The following is a 17,154-nucleotide window of genomic DNA, read 5'->3' as shown; positions in this document are numbered from 1 at the left end:
TGCGGGCACCGGGATGCTCCCGTGGCCTGTGTGCCGGGCACGCCGCCGGCCGCTCCCCGGCCCCGGGCAGAGGATGCGAGTGCGCTGCGCTCCCGTAGAGGTTTCATTTCTCCTCTCTCCTCCCCACGAAGGCTGTGGCGCGCGCAGGAGGAGCGTTCCCGTCGGGATCCCTTCACGCTGACGGGTGAGTAACCTTTCAAATTAACCCAAACGCTCTGTTAAAGATTAATGAGCTTTCGGAACAAGGGTCCCTCTGTGCGCCGGGCTGTTGCAGCGCTGCACATTCCTCTGCGCTGGAGGAAGGGATTGCCGCTGCAGCCGGGGATGCCGGCGCAGCTCAGCTGGGGCCGGCGAGTCCTGAGGCGTCGTGGCGAGGGGCAGAAGGGCGAAGGCATTTCCTGACAGCGGTTCTGTAAATAATGTTAAAATGTTTGTGTCAGCGGTGCTGCTTTGGATAAAGGGAGGAGGCAGGAGGGATGTGGCAGGCACAGGTCAGGGATGTCGGTGCTCTGGGGTCGCTCAGGCGCAGGCAGAGCGGGGCTGGCTTTGCGAGGCAGGAATGGGTGGGGCTGGCGGGGGGGGGGGGGGGGGTTTTTTTTTATTGCTTTGGATTAGGAAATGTTTGTTCAGTGCCCTGCGTGCCGGCGGGGGCCTCTGGGGAGCCGAGTCACTCCTCAGGGAGAGGATTCCTCTGCAGGACTTCCCACTTGTTGGAAAAACACCAATTGCTGCTCCAGCCAAAGGCTTTCCTCTGTGTATTTCAGGGAGTTAGATGATTTCAGAGTATCTGCAGTCAGGTCCATCCTGAATTAAATTTTTTCCAGGAACCTGGTGGTTCCCGTCCCAGTGTGCCAGATGTTACCCAACAGCATTTAGAGTGGTGGACTGTCCTGTCACTCCTCCGAGCCTCTCATCCTCAGCCCTGCACTGGCAGCTCCCCCGAGTGTAGATGAGCGCCCCAGGTGTCATCCCAGCAATTCCTCCCTTAACACTGGCTCTGAGTCCTGCTCCATGGTGGGGGCAGTGGATTCAGTGGTTATGAGTTCATTTTTCTTCTTTCCATCAATATGAAAATGCTGTGTGAGTCTGGAGAGTTAATCACTATTGTAAGGGAATAAAGAGCAGAGATTTCCCCTAATCCGCTTTAAATGGCCTCCAAATGAGGACTCGACAAAGATGACTAATGACAGACATGATTGAACTAATTTAGTAGGCAAAGCTTCCATGGAAGCCCCAAAGCCCAGGTACAGCCTTGGGGCCCAGCAGGAGCTCCTCAAACTCACTCACAGCCTCTTTGCCCTCACAGCTGAGTAAAACAAACTTATTAGTTTTGTTCTGTTTTGACCAGACAATTTCCTTTCTCTATTGAAAATATTTTTGTCTCTTTCAGCAAACCTTTTCCTTGCTGCTGCAAAACACAATCTCCCTAGTGGGATACTAAATCCAGATTCAGTTAATAGCCAGCTGCACCCTCATCCCTCACCTGATCCTGCCCCTCAAAGGGTTCCCTCTGAACACACATTAGTCTCTCACCAGCCGATAACAGTAATGAAATAGAAAGTCAAGGGACTTTCTCTGGGGATCTCTGGAATGTGTCTGGGGACCTCTCTGAAGAAGGTCCCCTTCCAGGCCCATAACATACCAAAACCTATGCAGAGAAAAGGGCAGAACTGGGGGTCCCCTCCCCACAACATTGGGAGTGATTAATGGGGCAGCAGTGCTGTCCATCTTGCTTTTGTTTAATTATCTTTTTTGTATCATTCATGTCTCCTGAGACCCGACCGGGCAGGAATGGTTTGATGGATTATATATGAAATCCAGGTCAACACGTCCAAGTGTTACTGCCTCATAATTTGCTGCACCACAGAGGCCAATAGAGATGCCTTGTGTTATTAATTATTCCAATATATTTTCCTGAGCAATATGATTAATTAGGCTGTGTACAGCATGGCTGCGGGCCTGTGCTGTGGCTGCTTGTTCTTGGGTGGAGGTAGCTGGAATGGGGAGCAGGCAGCAAAATCTGCAATCGGTCTCAGTCCTTCTCTTCCAGAGCATTCAGGGGGAGATACAATTCCTGACGTTGCATTTTGCATGCCAGGGAGCCACAGGGCTGCCGGGAGCTGCCTCTGGCTGGGCAGCTGGCCTGGGGGAACAGGCAATGCCAGGGGGACCACAAGATGCCACCCAGCACCACATGGCCTCGTGTTTAGCACTGCAGGGGTGGATTACACTTAAATCGCAGAGACTCATCTGTTCTCACTGAACTGCTGAAAAGTGGATCCATGACGTTGTTCCTGCAACTCATTTCATTTTCTTTAACAAGCTCACAGTGCAGAGTCTGTGCTGTGCTGAGTGGGGTCCCACACCCAGGGTACAGCACCTGCAGGGGCACAGGAGGGCTGGACCCCATCCCAGGTGATATCCTGATGACTGCCACCAGTCTGCAGGGTGGAGACAGAACACAGGGTTTGAAGTGTAGCCACAGCGTGAAAATATTCATAGAAAACCATATTTTTGACAGAAGCCTCCTCAACTTGCCAGGCACATTTGCTGTGTCATGGCTTCACCCTCCCTGGCAGCCCTGACCTGTGTCCCTCACTGTGCCACAACGAGCAGCAGGGTCTGGGCAGTGTGTGGGCCCCAGCTCAGCATCCCCAAAGCCTGGCAGATGTGGTGCTGTGCCAGAGCTGGGTCTCCCATGGAGAGATGGTCCTGTGCCTTGTCCCTGCCCCAGCCCTCAGAGAGCTGCTCCCACCCTGCAGTGGAGCTGAACCCTCTCTGTCTTTTGTCTCCATAAAGGTCAGAGAAGAGCCGTCACCCTTTAAGTGCCAAGACAAGGTCTCCCACCCTCCGGTGCCAGAAGACTGGGAACAGTAAGGCAGCTGCTCACTCTTTGGAATGGTTGCTACATGGTTGCATGTACTCTGGGTTTACTCTGACCATTTTTCCCCTCCTTGTCACAAATGTGATTTTGATGATTTGTGTCTTCCACGCCGCTTAGGCCTGGCAGTCACACAAAGCACTGTGCTGGTGGTGGGAACTGCCCTGTCCTCCCACTGATCCTCACAGACCCTGAGTCTGAGCAATTTTCCCACCACCAAGTTATCCCTGCAGCAGGAAGGGCAGAACATGGGGTGAGGGGCAGTCCTGGCTTCCCTGGGCATCAGAGCCCCGCTGAGTGCATCCAGCAGTCCTTTGGGCTGTTAGAAGCTCCAGTCACAGTCAAAAAATCTATAAGAAAATGAGCTATTACTGCAGAGACTCGGAGCTGTCCGGGATTTATGTGCTCTGGGCAGCAGGAGCTCCCTGTGCCGTACCTGGGGAAGCACCACCGCGCACACACCGTGACCGCTTCCAATTTCACACCACTCTGAACTCACTCTCACTGAGGTTGGAGAGATGAAAAATGTCTTCATTAAGGAAAGTCCCAGGCCACTGACTGGGAGCTAAATGTTGCTTTAACGTGTGCAGGGAGGGCAGGGAGGGAAGCAGCCACAGTTGTCCCTAGGTTTTCCTAGGAGTGTGTCAAGGCACAGCACATCCCAAAAAGGGATTGCCCCGTGGTTTTCCTGCTGCTGCGACCATCTGGAGAAGGTTTGTGGCACTCACTGTGGGCCAGTGAGGTGGTGTGTTGACCTCGCCATTGCCCCACATTTCCCTGGGTGTGGGGGGAGGTGACCGTGCTCCACAGCCCACATGCTGGGCCCAAAGCAGAGCTGTAAAACACTGGGATTTGGGGAAGGACACAGGGCTTGCATGTCCCCGCAGCCAGGGCTCAGGTGTGTACTCCATCACCCATGTGATGTTGCAGGTGTTCCTCTTCCCTTCCGTCACGGCTCTGTTCCTCGTCCATGAATCTGTGTCAGTCCCAGTACAACACTTCCTCCTGTTCCCCTGTCCCAGTACTGGTCTGCTGCTCTTCAGCAAAGTCCCCCGGGCCAAGATCATCCTTTGCTGCAGAGACAGCAGAGAACCTCCCAGATCGCTTGTTTTTCTCATAATCCTTTGGGCACAAGCCTTGGTGGTGGCCATGGGCTCACCCCACCCTCCTGACTCTGTGATTCCTGGTGGAACCTCACAACGAGTGGCGTCTGTACACGGACACTGTGTGCACACACGTGTGTGTTACTGATGTCCTCAGCTGAACCCGCCGTTACCTGCGCTCCCAGCACGGGAGTGCCAGTGCTGCTCTCCCACCCCGAGCGGCTCCAGCGGGTGCGGTGCTCTGCAGGGTCTCTGGGCTTCCCGCTGCTCCTGTTTCCCCAGCAGACCTGTGTGGGTGTTCCCCCCCTAATGATCTTTCATTCTTGCATTTGTATCTTTACTCCAGGAATCAGGCATTAAACCTGGAGCTAAGTCAAGCCCAGACCCTCCTCCCGACTCATCCAGCCCCACAGTTTGCCCAGGGCTCTGTTATTATCCCGCATCCCTGTAATTAGCTGCTTAGGCTGTGATTGCCCCATTGTCCGCTGGATGGGTTTAATCATTCTTTTCTCCTACACTGGCAATTTTGTTCCAATTAATTATTTCAGTTTGAACAGCAATAGCTGGTTGAGTTTAGAGAGAAATTAAAAGGGTAGGGAAGGATAATGAGGAACGAGCTAACTAGGGAGAGGTTGCAGACAGGGCTGCACGGGTCCCTGCTTCTCTTCCAGCCTCTTGCTTGCTCCCCAGAGAACTTTACAGGGCTGGGAAATGCTTTCCCTGAAAACAAGGATCCAGAGAGGCACAGAAGCACTGCCTGGCTCTATCCCTGCCTGGGAGCTCTGTACTGGGTGTGATGGAAACAGGAGGGCACGCTCTCAGCCCAGCCCTGAGGGAGAGTGTTGCTCATTGCAGCGAGTAGATCTTGATTAGATGTTAGGAAGAACCTAGCCCTGTGTCAGGCCCACCCTGGCTCCCCGTGCCCCTGTCATCAGCCATGCACACGCTCACAGCAGTCTGCAGAGCAACATCTGGCCATGCTCTTTCTCTCCCCAAAAACAGCTGGATGCTTGGCTGGCTAACAGACACCAGCTGCCAGCTGAGGGACAGATGCAGCAGCACATCCCAAGCTCCTGGTGTGCAGTGCCATGGAAAATGGGACCAGGAGGGAGGAATGGTGTGTCCAGGGAGGCTCAGGGGCTCCCCAGTCCCTGAGTGACTCTGGCTCCCCCAGCCGTGTGTCCCAAACCAACCTGAGGCAGGGGGTCAGGGAGCCAGAGCTGGAGGGACCTATGGCAGCTGCAGCACTCAGAGCTGGAGCCTCGCATGGGAGGGAGCTCAGAGATTTCTCACCCTGCCAGGCTGACACAAACACTGCCATAAAACCCGTTACATCACAGCCAAGAGCAAACTGACATCACCACGTGTCCCTCATTAACACGACGGAACCACCCCTCAGTGTAGGTGACGTTTTCAAGGTGATTTTGGATGAGATTGATCTGTATTTTTAAAAATTTAAAAATAAATAAATTTAAGGTTAGCCAAGGTTTTGAAGGGAGTGAAAAAAAAACATTAGTGCCTTTCAAGATTTACAAAAATGCTGCCTGTGAAATTCATGTATAATTCAATGAATTCCCGAGTAGTTTGAATATTTAAATTATGTATGATCAAAGCAATAAAAAATCTGCATTTCCTCACTCTGAGCCCCCCAGACACAAGTCTCCCCAGTGTCCCCTCCCCAAAAGGCAGCTCCTGCCTCTGCACTCCCAGAGCTATTGAGCCTCATTGCTCTGAAGAAATTGAGTTCGACTGGAAAATTACGGCTGCCAAGTGCGGCTGCTGCTCCCTGATCCAGGCGGCTGCATCGCTCAGCCAGCGCGTTGCCAGGGCAATGGGCACTGCTGCCACCAGGCCTGGGGAGGGATGATGGGCATGGCGAGGGGGAAGGACCCCCACACTGCTTGAGCCCCCAGCAGCACCCAGGGAAGCAAAGCTCTGCAGGGGAGGATGGAGGAGCCGAGCACTGACACAGGATGGAGGGGTCTCATCCTCTGCCGTTGCCTCTCTCAGGGGCTCAGGGGCTGCAGGAAGGCAGTCTGGCCTCACTGCACCTTCCCCCATGGGGGTCCTTTGTCCTGTCCTTCAAGCCCCTGTGGATGTGTCCGTCTCCTCTCTCAGCTCCAGGGCTGGGATGTGGCAGCTCTCTGCTTCTGACTGCAGTCAGGAAGAAAAGGAAAACTGCCAACAAACTGCTCCCTCTGCCCCTCCCTCTACCCTCTCTCCAGATGCTGTGAATTTTCATTAGTATTATGTAATTTAATGATCTATTCCCAAGAGAAAATTAGTCTTCAATTTACAAAAACTTCCCTGTTAATTTAAACATAATAGTAGGGAGCGCTGCACATGCTGGAGCCACGTCCTGTGGCCCCGCTCCCCCCTCCTGCAGCCTGGGGAAGGGCAAGTGTGAGGGACAATTCTAATAATATACACTAAAATCCCTCAGAAATCTTCCATCCAGGACTGCAAAGATGTTTCTGGGAGCAAGAAAAGCAATTTCCTCCTGAAACAAGAGTTTATTTTGAACCTGGCAAACTCCAATTCAGCTGGAGGTTGATGCTGGAAGACTGGGAGAGGCAGAATGTGCTGGGCTTGCCAGATGAGCCATCGGTGCTCACCCAGGAGGCAGCTGCCACCAAACCTTCAGGGCTTTTAAACCATCAGTCGGCACCAAGCCCTGGAGCATCCTTGGCAGAGCTCCACCATTCTGGGCAGACCCCTCCCCTGGGTTAGGGAGGAGCACGGTGGCTCCGTCTGAGGCTGCTGCAGGTCCCTGGGTGCAGGGCCAGGGCTCCAGGCTCTCTGCCTGCCCACTCTGCCACCGCTGGGCTCTAAGGGCATCGCTGCCCCCAGCTCGTGCCAGGTGTCAGCCGCCTCCTCAGTGCATATTGAGATGGATGATGGTGGCTCTGCTCATTAGGGGCTGTGGCGAAGAGTAGGTGCTGGGAGTCTCCGTGCCGGGAAAGTGCTGCAAGAGGAGCTCATTAACTTGAAAATTGGGTCCAGAGGGCTCATTTGTCTGAGATCAGTTCACTGTTTTTTCTAGTAATGCAGAAAATGAGGGAGGGGGATCTGAGCCTCTCCTCAGTGACTGGCTCTGTGATTTACCCCTTTCTCATTCATTTTCTCTCCTTCAAATTGCCTTAATACTATCTATTTTCCATGGGCCTTAAACCCACCCACGTGGAACGTACATAACCCTTCACTCCCATCATACTGCATCTGCGGGACAGAGCAGACACTGGGTCAAGTTTGTCCAGCCTGGCATTGCAGAGATGTTTTTTAGGGGTCTTTAATGGCCTCTGGTGAGGCCCAGGTGGTCCCCAGCATGCACTGTCAGGCGCTGCCATGTGTGCTTGTTCTCTGGTCCTGGTCTCCTGCAGCAGGAGGTTTGTGTCCCCTGTTGCCTCCCCCATTCTGCAGGGCCATGGTGGGTGGCTGGCAGGCAGAGCCTGCTCCAAAGTGTCAGGAGGGGGTGGTGCCGGGTCTGGCACAGCTACTAATACGGATGCTGTTGTGTGGAAAGGCTCTAACACCAGCTGAACTTGATGATTTCTCTTGGTTTTCTGAGCAGATTTAGGGCAGAGGCGGCTGAAGGACACCTGATGCAGCGTTCCTGCCCTGCTGGGGGCTGCAGTCCCCACCGCTGCTGGCAGCCCCACAGTCACACCCAGTGCTGACAGCAATCGTGCCCTTTGCCTCACGCTGTTGATAAAGGCAGAGCTGTCAAATCACAGCAGAGATTGGAGGGGAAGCCTGGAGCCATCCCCTGCCAACGTGCTCCCCTGGCCCCGGCCCGTGGCAGGGAACGAAGCGGAGTTCTCTCCATGGTCGTGGGAGGAGGTGGTGGAGAGGAGGATGTGGGAGGAGGCCACACTTGGAGCTCCCTGGAGCTGATGGAGGTGAGGGCTTGGCCATGGGGCTGCCGAGTCCCTGCCAGTACTGCTGCACCCACCAGAAGAGAATTCAGCACCCCTCTAACCCCCACTGCACCTGTGCTGATCCCCCCCAGCCAGCCCTGCCCCAGACGTGGTAAAATTAGAAGGGAAATCTATTTCCTGCTAAAAAAAAAACAAACAGGGTAGCAAAGTCAGAGTTAAATATAGATATATGATATGTAAATGAATCTGACAACTGAGTGAATAAAAAATGAAGGTTTAAATTATTGAAGGGTAGGAGGAGATGGCGCATGCAAATAGCATTAATGTGGAAAGAGGCAGTGCTCAGAACACAGAAAGGAGGTTTTGAAATGTAATTATTTCTTTTAAGAAAAGGGCTACACATAAAATAAAAGCCAACAGAGCTGGTATGTGTTTGTCTCAAAGCCTTTTCTCTCCTGCCTGTCCCTTTATCCTTTTGGCTTTTTTTTCCCCCCTGCAAAGCAAAGAGAGAAATCAAAGGCTACTGAGTTTTTTAAGCTTTAATTAAAATAAGATAAATTAAGTTTTAGTTGCTCACAAGAACAAGCGAGATGGCCGATCACAGGCTGCTGCTGAGAGGGCAGGAGCAGGTGTTTGGTAATTGATTTGGTGGGGAGAGGGCTCTGTGGCTGTCAGAGCCAGAGCAGTCACAGCCACCCCCTGGAATGGGTGGGAACCTCCAGCACTTTGCAGAGAGAGGGAGCATGGGCTTAACTTTCATGGAAAAACACCTGCTTGACGATGTTAACCTGCCAGGAGGATTTCAGTGCAGCTCAGCTGTGCAGAGACTTTGCTGGGTTTTGTTCCTGTTCCTCCCTGTGCTGCAGAGCCCGTGGGGCAGGATCAGACAGAGTGTGGGGCTGGTTGTGGGAGCATTGGCAACTCAGTATTGAAAATAGGAAACTCACTGGTGATTTTTTACCAGTGGTAAAGCCAACAAGTAATTCTGACAGTCAATCTGCAAGTGCAGAAAATGTCCCCATCACCTTCTTCACAGCTGTATTTCTGCCTCCCTGACCCTCTTCAGGACTGACGGGGCAGGTTATGGGTTCCCTTTCCCTAATTCAGAATGTGATGGCTTGGGACAAGTTGTTAAAGCTATAGATCAAAATGTCATTTATTAGAAAAGTGCCTCTCTGGGGATTCTTATCCTTCGTTCATTATTTGTCGTGTGCTGGGAGTGAGCTCTGTTGTGTCTAATCTGTCTTTCTGGCTGTTTACACACTGCTCACTGTGGCAGCACCTGAGTGTCTCCCATGACTTAAAAAATGATGGTTTGCTTCCCACTCCCTCTCCTGCTCTGCAAAGCCACAAGGGCTTTGGGCTTTATGGAAAGCATCTGGGATAGATTTTCCCATTCCCTTCGAAGATACCAGTGGTGGAGGGTCCTCCCCAGGGGTCTGCACAGGGACCTGCAGTGGTGACGTGTGGGGCTCACCACTGCCCAGGATGCCACTGTCACAGGTGCTTTGGTGGTGGCTGCTGTCATGGAGCCGTGAGCTCAGGGTGGCCCTGGCATGCCCCACATCACGTCAGACTCCCCTGGCATTAGTTCCTGACTGATGTGGGCCAGGGGCAGGCAGAAAGTGAGGGCAAGGTGGTCTTCCAGCCCACACTGGGAACCCCACGTGTACCCTGCCCACCCAGTGCTTCAGCCCGCATCCTGGCAGGACACGAGAGCCTTCCACAGGCACTCACCAGCCATTTGGACAGGACCCAGGGCAGCTCCTGCTCTCTAAGTGATAAATGACCCTGCACCACTATCAGGCACACAAATCGTGTTCATCACCACCAGCCTTTCATGACATAATTCTGCACAGGAACTGTTACATCCTTCTGCAGGTGATCCAAGAGCTCTGGGATATGTGGAATGGTTTGCTTTGTCTCTGTCATTGCCCAGGCATGCTCAGGGGTTTGTGCCTCCTGCATGAACTCGTTAAAGCAATATTTGCCCCCTTAGAGAGCTTTTGCATTGATGAAATTATGGGAAAAGAGAATTCCTCCATGGATCCCCCCTCATTTTCACTGTCTGCTTGACAGATGCCATTCATGCCACTTGTCAGGCCAGGTCCCGGGCCTAGGGTGACACAGAGCCGGCTCCTGGTCCAGCCTGTCTGCAGGGTTCAGTGCACTCGCCCCTCCAGTGCCTCTGTCTCTCAGCTCCCATGGCTCCCATGGTTCCTGTGGCTCCGGTGGCTCCCAGTCCATCCCAGTGCGGGTCCTTTCCTCCCCGGTTTGGCCGCCGTGTCTCCATGGCGACACGCTCTCCCTGCCGCAGAGCATCCTTGGCTCGCCACCTCCAGCGCTGCATTTGTATTCCCAGCCTTTGTCTCCCGCCTGGCGCTGGCAGCCGGCCAGGCCAGGCATCCATTTCAAAGCAGCCTTTGTATTATCGGTGCAGTAGCTGCTCAGAAATCCATGGGATTCAATCAGGGTGAGAACACTGTGTTTCCTCGCCCTCCTCCTTCCCCCAGCCGGGCTGCCGTCGCTCAGCGAGAACACTGTGTTTCCTCGCCCTCCTCCTTCCCCAGCCGGGCTGCCGTCGCTCAGCATAGCTGGCGTGACCACATCGCCTGGCAGAGGGCAGCAGGATGGGGCTGTGCCAGCGGCCACACATCGGACGGGCAGGAGCAAGTGGGGGCAGACGTTTTCCTCCTCTCCCCCTCCCCAGGCATAGCTGACATTTCCTTGCACAGTCAGATGTGCCGTTTTCAGCACAGCCCCATCCTCGAGGCTTACGGGCAGCTGGATCTGCTGAACTGAGACAGTAGTTAAGATTCCAGCCCCTGGCAGAGGAAAATAGTGCTCGGAGTGAACTCGAAGCTCAAAGCTGGGATCCTGCCTGAGCTTGCTGCCTCTTCCCCTCTGTGACTGCTGGCTCTGCCAGAGGCAGGGCAAAGCCAGCTTGCTGGACAGTGCAATCCATTAACTGCAGAATCCATCCTTGCTTCCAGGGAGTTCAAGGCTTAGAAAAAGGGATGATGTTACACATCTGCTCAAGTGTGCAAAGATAGATGCAAAAGTATGTGTATGCATCCACAGGTGTATTATTGAGGGTTTGTGGGGACTCCAGTTTCCAGGCACTCCAGTCCCTGTGGACCTTCTCCAGGGCACAGGGAGGCACCCAGGAGGGGACACAAAAGGGGGCTGTGAAGTGTCATTGCTGAGGTCCTTGTGCTCCCCAGGGCATCCCTGCATCCTTCAGAGTATGAAGTGAGGCAGGAGGGAAATAAGAGGGCAACAGGAGAACAGTGACTACTTTGTTAAGGGCAGAAGCAGCAGCTGTGTGTCAGCCGTGCCCAGAAAGAAAATGTCTCCAGGAGAACCTGTCCTCTGAAACAGGCATCTTGGAAGGCAGCAGGAGCTGGGCAGCCAGTCCTGGGGCAGCATCTGAGGGGAGTTCATCCAGCAGTTTGTCCTACCCTGCTGCTATGGGGAGCAGGTGGGACTGGAACTTCTTCAGCCTTGGGCCACATCACTCAGAGCCTGACTGTGGCAAGCAGGGCTGCAGCTGGGAGCGGGCACAAAGCTGCTGATCTCAAGGATCTCACTGGAAGGACCTTTCATCTTGCTAAACATCAGAGACTCTCCTAAGTGATTCACTGCCTTGTTATGGTGAGATGTAACCACCTCAGCACTACAGTGCCTGCAACTGGGACCACTGGGAAAATCGGGAGCACAGAAAGACCACAGCGGGTGCCAGCTGTGGCCCAGGTACGACAGCGGCTGGAAGAGCCACCCTGACAGTACTGACATGACTTTGCATGAGGACATTTCCCCACCTGGAGACAGTCCCAGGAGGTAACAAGTGCCAGAGCTCTTGCTGTGGTCTGTGGTGCTGCTCAATAAAGTGTGTCCTGGCCCCATTTTATTCTCCATAATTAGGAAACTCAGCAGACAAATTGCTCTCTGAAGCCTAAATCGGAGCATATTGTTGGCACAAAAAGAACCGGTCTGCGACAGAGCAGGGATTGTTTGTGCCATTTCAGTGAGAAGTGCAAAGGAAGCAGGTGAAATCTGTTAATCTGGTGCTGTGCTGAAAAAGGGCAGGTGTGAGTGAGGTGATTGATGAGCATTGATTAGGAAGAGCTTGCTGCTGTTAGACACGATGGAGGACAGAGCACACGAGTAGGATGGGCAGGTGAGGGCTGCCCAGCCCCAGCCCCAGCCCCAGCCCTGCAGAACCGACTGCTCCCATGCTCCAGAGTCCCGGCCCTCTCCCGGGGCTCTGGCAGTTTCTCTGGAGAAGCAGCTCATGTCTCTCTCATCAATTCACCAGTTGAGATTAATCCTGGAGGAAGGGTGAGCTCTGCCATGGGTGTAGCTGGTGGGCTGAAGGCAGGGCAAGCTGTTTCCTCTGTGAACATCACAGTTTGCATGAGGCTATTGCAAATAACTGAGACTGGAGGGCAGAAACAGGAGGGGAAGCACTTTTCCCTGAATGAGTCATCTGTGTCTTCTTGCTGGTGGTTTGTAGCTCCGTGGGCTCTCCAAAAAGTGCCCCACTACTTTTGGTTGTCTTTTTGGTTAGCAAAAACTTAGAAACAAGCTAGAAAGAGCCATGGCTGTGGAAGAGAGCCCAGGATGTGCAGATCCAGCAGTCTTCATGTGAGCAAATTGGCTGAGCTGCACACAGGGCAGGTGATGTCCAGTGTGGCTGGACCCACAGCTGTGGCAGCATCTTGAGGGGAACCTTCAGATCTGGGGGACACCCCCCAACCAGCCCCCATGAGGAATTTGGACTGGGCCATATTCACTAACACCTGAGCAGTGTGGAGCATGGGACCTGGGAAGGGCTGCAGTAAGCCCACCACTGTGATTCCCTTTGGAAGTGCAGTGCAGCCCTGGTAAATAAATAAAGATTGGATCTTGTCAGTCTCTTGCACTGCACCACTTCCAAGCACGGGGATGCGAGGCTGCTGTAATTGGCTGGATGCAGAGCGAAATCCAGGCTCAGCGATTCCATTTTGCAGTTGGCAGCCTTCCCAAACGCAGATCAGAGAATGCAAGTTGGACTGGCTTTAAAACACAGGGAAATCCTTTATCTTTGATAATTTTTTGCTGATTTAAAGGGTAGGATTAAATCCTCATTTAATAACCCCAAGTGCCTGCTCTGCCCTGCTCTGATCGCTCTGAGAATGCTGCCAAGGCGCTGGAGCCCAGAGGAAAGGCAGGGAATGTTCTCCCCGGCACAGATCCGATGGCTGTTTGCTGCTGCAGCCTGTGAAACAAAACCGACTGTGTAACCCCCAGCCTCAGCACGGGATGATGTTCGTTGCTTTTGAGGTCTGTTTCCAGCTGCTTTTGAGGTCTGTTTCCAGCTGCTTTCAGGGCTGATCAGAAGGCAAGCCCAACACTTTCTGCCACCAACTTCCAGTTATGTCATTTGTGGGTTTTTCTCCTAACTAAGGGTCCTCAGAGCCCCAAACGTCCCTCTCTAACACACAGCGCAGCTGACTGCACTGACAGGCTCTGGGGCAGGGATTGTTTTATCAGTAACAGCTGCCTATTCAATACCTTTATATTGCTGCCTCTTACCGTCGCCTGCGCAATTCTTAAATCCTTAAATAAAGTGTCTACAATGAAAAGGAAAGGAGCCTCCTTGCAGAGGAACACAGAGCCACCACATTGACGAGGAGACTGTTTTCCCTTGTCTGTCAAATCAGCTCATTTAGATTATTTAAGTCAAGAGCAATTTTGAAAACAATCTGTTTTGCTGGTGACAGCGGCTTCGCTCTGTGTAACGATGCTGAATGGAGCAAGCAGCTTTGAGTTATTGACGGCAAATTCTCCACATCCCCAGGCCCAAGCTTCTCCGGAGACAGCCCCAGCTCTGTTTTCCCCAGACATGAAGCAGAAAGTATTTTCTAACATGTCGGCTTCCTTTGCCTTGAGAGCAAACTGCAGCTGAAGGGGAAGGGCGGAGGGGATGGGAACGCTGAAATGGCGCCAGCTCCTCTTTAACTGTTTTAAGGCAGTGCATTTCTCTGCCTCCTGCAGTTTATTCTCTTGCTCTGGTGATATGAAAATCCTAATTAAAAAGAATGGGGATGTGATGATGGGAGGACGTGTGTGCGTGCCAGGCTGGTAAGGTTCAGGTGGTGGCTGCGGTTGCTGGGAGAGGATATTTGGGGATCACTGCCCAGGAGGGCATGTTTGCCGAGTGGTGAAAGTGTAACCACACAGGTCCATCCCTGGCAGCTGCCTGAACACAGGTGCGTTGTTTGCCCTTGAAGAGTTGCTTCCATTATTTCTAATTTCTAATACCATGTGTGACCAGAGTGCTGCAGAGCCATTCAAACCCACATCAGGGAAGGACAGCAGTGCCAGGGAGTATCGTGGGTGGCACAAGTAGATTCCTTCCTGCACACACTGCCCGGAGTGCTCCTTCCCATCCAGGAATGTGGTGGTTCCCAGGGACAGGGATTCCATGAGGAAGAGAAGCACTGACATTTCACAGATGGGGGTTAAGGATTTATCTACCCTTCAGCTGAAAGCAGCTCCCAACCCAGGTGGTTACGAACGTCATTTTAAGCACAGAGGTGTTTTGGTGTCTCTTTGCTGGTAGAATCAGAATCTGGGGCCTTAGCAAAGAAGTCCAGAGGTCCAAACTTCAGAGAGCACCAAGGGACAAAGAATGAACCAAACAACTGTAGTAAGCAGGAGAGAAGGTCCTCCAGAACCTCAGTTCCCAAATAACTCTATGTTCAGCACATATTAAGACTAAAACCAGGAGTGGTTAACATCCGAGTGCTGTTTCCAGCCAGCACCCAGTACCACTGCTTTGACTGATGGGCTTTTGCGTGGGTGAAGCTCAACCTGCTGGTTCTTCTAGAAGAAAACATTCTTCCCATTTGAGGATTCCTTAATTTCCCTAGTGCATCCAGGAATTCAGCAGTTTCACACGTATCAGAACTCGGCTGAGCAAAGTGTTACTTGTGAGGGTGAGAGGTAAGATCATGACGCTGATCCAAGGAGGGGCTGACAGGGTAAGTGACTGAGGGCTGGTTCCTGCAGAGGCTTTGCTGACAGTGTACAGCCAGCTGCAGCATCTGCATGCAGAAGGGAAGCCACTGCTGCAGTGGTCTAGTTGCTAGAGGCACGTGCATAAATAACATTAGAGAACAATCTAAAATAATAAAGAAAGCTGCAGACCTTGACTATGAATTTTATTGACAGTGGCATAATACAGTTAACAAACTGACATAACAGGAGTACATAATGCATTCATCAGCCTTCCCAACTGAGGACAGACTTAACAGCAGCCCTCCTACACCACGTGTAGTGCCTCCAAAGAGACATGAAACAGGGCTGCTGTGAATGGAACAGTGAGAGAGAGCTGAGTCACACTTCAAGAAATAATGGCTTTCAGTTACACACAATTACATGACAGTCCAAACTTTTTCACATAAAGAAAAATAAACAAGACCAAATTAACTTACAAGTTATTACAAGACACTGAGAAACTGATTTCAAACTGTCACTTTACAGCTGTGCCTGTACAGCTCACAGCAGCGCACTCTGCATTACTGAGCCTCTAAGGACAGAAATACGCTCGCTGGCTACTCTGCATTGTCATAAACCTTGCCTTTAATACTGTAGGATCTTCTTCAGCTGAAAAACACTGTACTTCATTCATGCTGGCAGAAAGACAGCGGATGCTGCAGCAGATTTCCAGGGACAATGGCTCACGTACCCAGGGCATCCGTTTATCTCACAGAGGAATCAAACAGCATTCCTTTTCTCACCAGCATTGGTAAGAACGGCAAAGGCCAACTGGAACTAGGCTGGAAAATGCTGGTGACAATGTGCAACTGGAGGCAAAGAGAGGGCAAGAACTTCCCTATGCCAACAAAACCTTGGTTGGGAGTGCTTGTCAGATGCAGAACTATTTACTGGGAATTCTTGTCCCCTTTCAGCTTTGCTCATCCCTGACAATACTGCTCTCAATTCTCACCCATTGTCCTGTTCAGTCCTTTGACTGGTTTGATTTTTCTAATATCTGGCATATTGTTACTGAAGCCAAGTCCAGTAACAGAGTGTGGCTCATATACTCCTCACTCTTCATTTTCTGTATTTGAAGTATCTTGGTGTGGTTTGGATTAAGCTCCATGTTCACATACATCGATCTCTCAGCAGGTTTGCCAGTGCTGGGGACTTTTCTATTCCCTCCCTCAACCCAAAAGAGTCAGCAAAAGGTTAAGAGAAATGTGTATGTGGTTATTTACACTTTAACACCTTTTATCTGCCAGTTATTGGTGCCCCAAGCTTGGCATAGAGCTGGCACAGCAGCAGCTCCCTGTGGGAGCACTGCCCCACACAGGGAAAACACGCATGGAAATGGATGTTGTGTCCATCTGTGCTTTGTCCTGCATCGTTTGGGGAACGACTGTGTTCTGCTGAGGGTGCTTAATGAGACAGTGCCTGGAATTCCTGTGTATGATCGGCATAACTAAGGACTACATTGGTGTGTGGGGCCTCATCGCTCCCCACAACTCCCCAACCAGGAGGGCATAGTGAGGTGGGGCCCATCTCTTCTACCATGCTGCAGTGGTGGGAACAAGAGGAAATGGCCTTAAGCTGAGACACAGGAGGTTCAGATTAGGGATGAGAAATTTTTTTTCACTTTTCAGGTGGTCAGGCTTTGGAAGGGGCCGCCCAGGGAGGTGGTGGAGACTCCATCCCTGGGAGTGTTTGAGAGACGTCTGATCTGGCACTGGGTGATGTGGTTTTGGGGTTTAGGGGTTATGGTGGCAGTGCTGGTGGAGGGTTGGATTGGATAACCTTAAAGGTCTCTTCCAACCTTGATCACAGAACCTCCTGAGCGGAAGACACCCACAGGGATCATCCAGTCCAACTCCTGGCTGTGCAGAGGACACCCCAACAATCCCATCCTGGGCCTGGCAGCGCTGTCCAAACGCTTCTGCGGTTTTGGGGTTTAGGGGTTATGGTGGCAGTGCTGGTGGAGGGTTGGATTGGATAACCTTAAAGGTCTCTTCCAACCTTGATCACAGAACCTCCTGAGCGGAAGACACCCACAGGGATCATCCAGTCCAACTCCTGGCTGTGCAGAGGACACCCCAACAATCCCATCCTGGGCCTGGCAGCGCTGTCCAAACGCTTCTGCAGCTCTGGCAGCCCCGGGCCCGTGCCCATTCCCTGGGGAGCCTGGGCAGTGCCCAGCACCCTCTGGGGGAAGAACCTTTCCCTGATCTCCAACTCAAACCCCCCCTGGCACAGCCCGAGGCGAAGT

General features: G+C 52.4%; 1 protein-coding gene across 1 annotated transcript in view; it reads left to right on the top strand.

The window, feature by feature from the left end:
* The first annotated feature begins 2,826 nt into the window (after positions 1–2,826).
* Positions 2,827–17,154, top strand: part of TNRC6A (trinucleotide repeat containing 6A) — a 60,161-nt gene continuing 45,833 nt past the window's right edge. The window contains exon 1 of the mRNA XM_017733984.1: positions 2,827–2,873. The gene's annotated coding sequence lies outside the window, so the exon portion shown is untranslated. The remainder of the gene's footprint in view (positions 2,874–17,154) is intronic.

This window comes from Corvus brachyrhynchos, unplaced genomic scaffold (assembly GCF_000691975.1).
Source record: "Corvus brachyrhynchos isolate BGI_N302 unplaced genomic scaffold, ASM69197v1 scaffold5, whole genome shotgun sequence".
NCBI classification, from domain to species: Eukaryota; Metazoa; Chordata; class Aves; order Passeriformes; family Corvidae; genus Corvus; species Corvus brachyrhynchos.
Note: the sequence above shows the minus strand (reverse complement) of the source record. Positions and strands in the feature narration are given on the sequence as shown.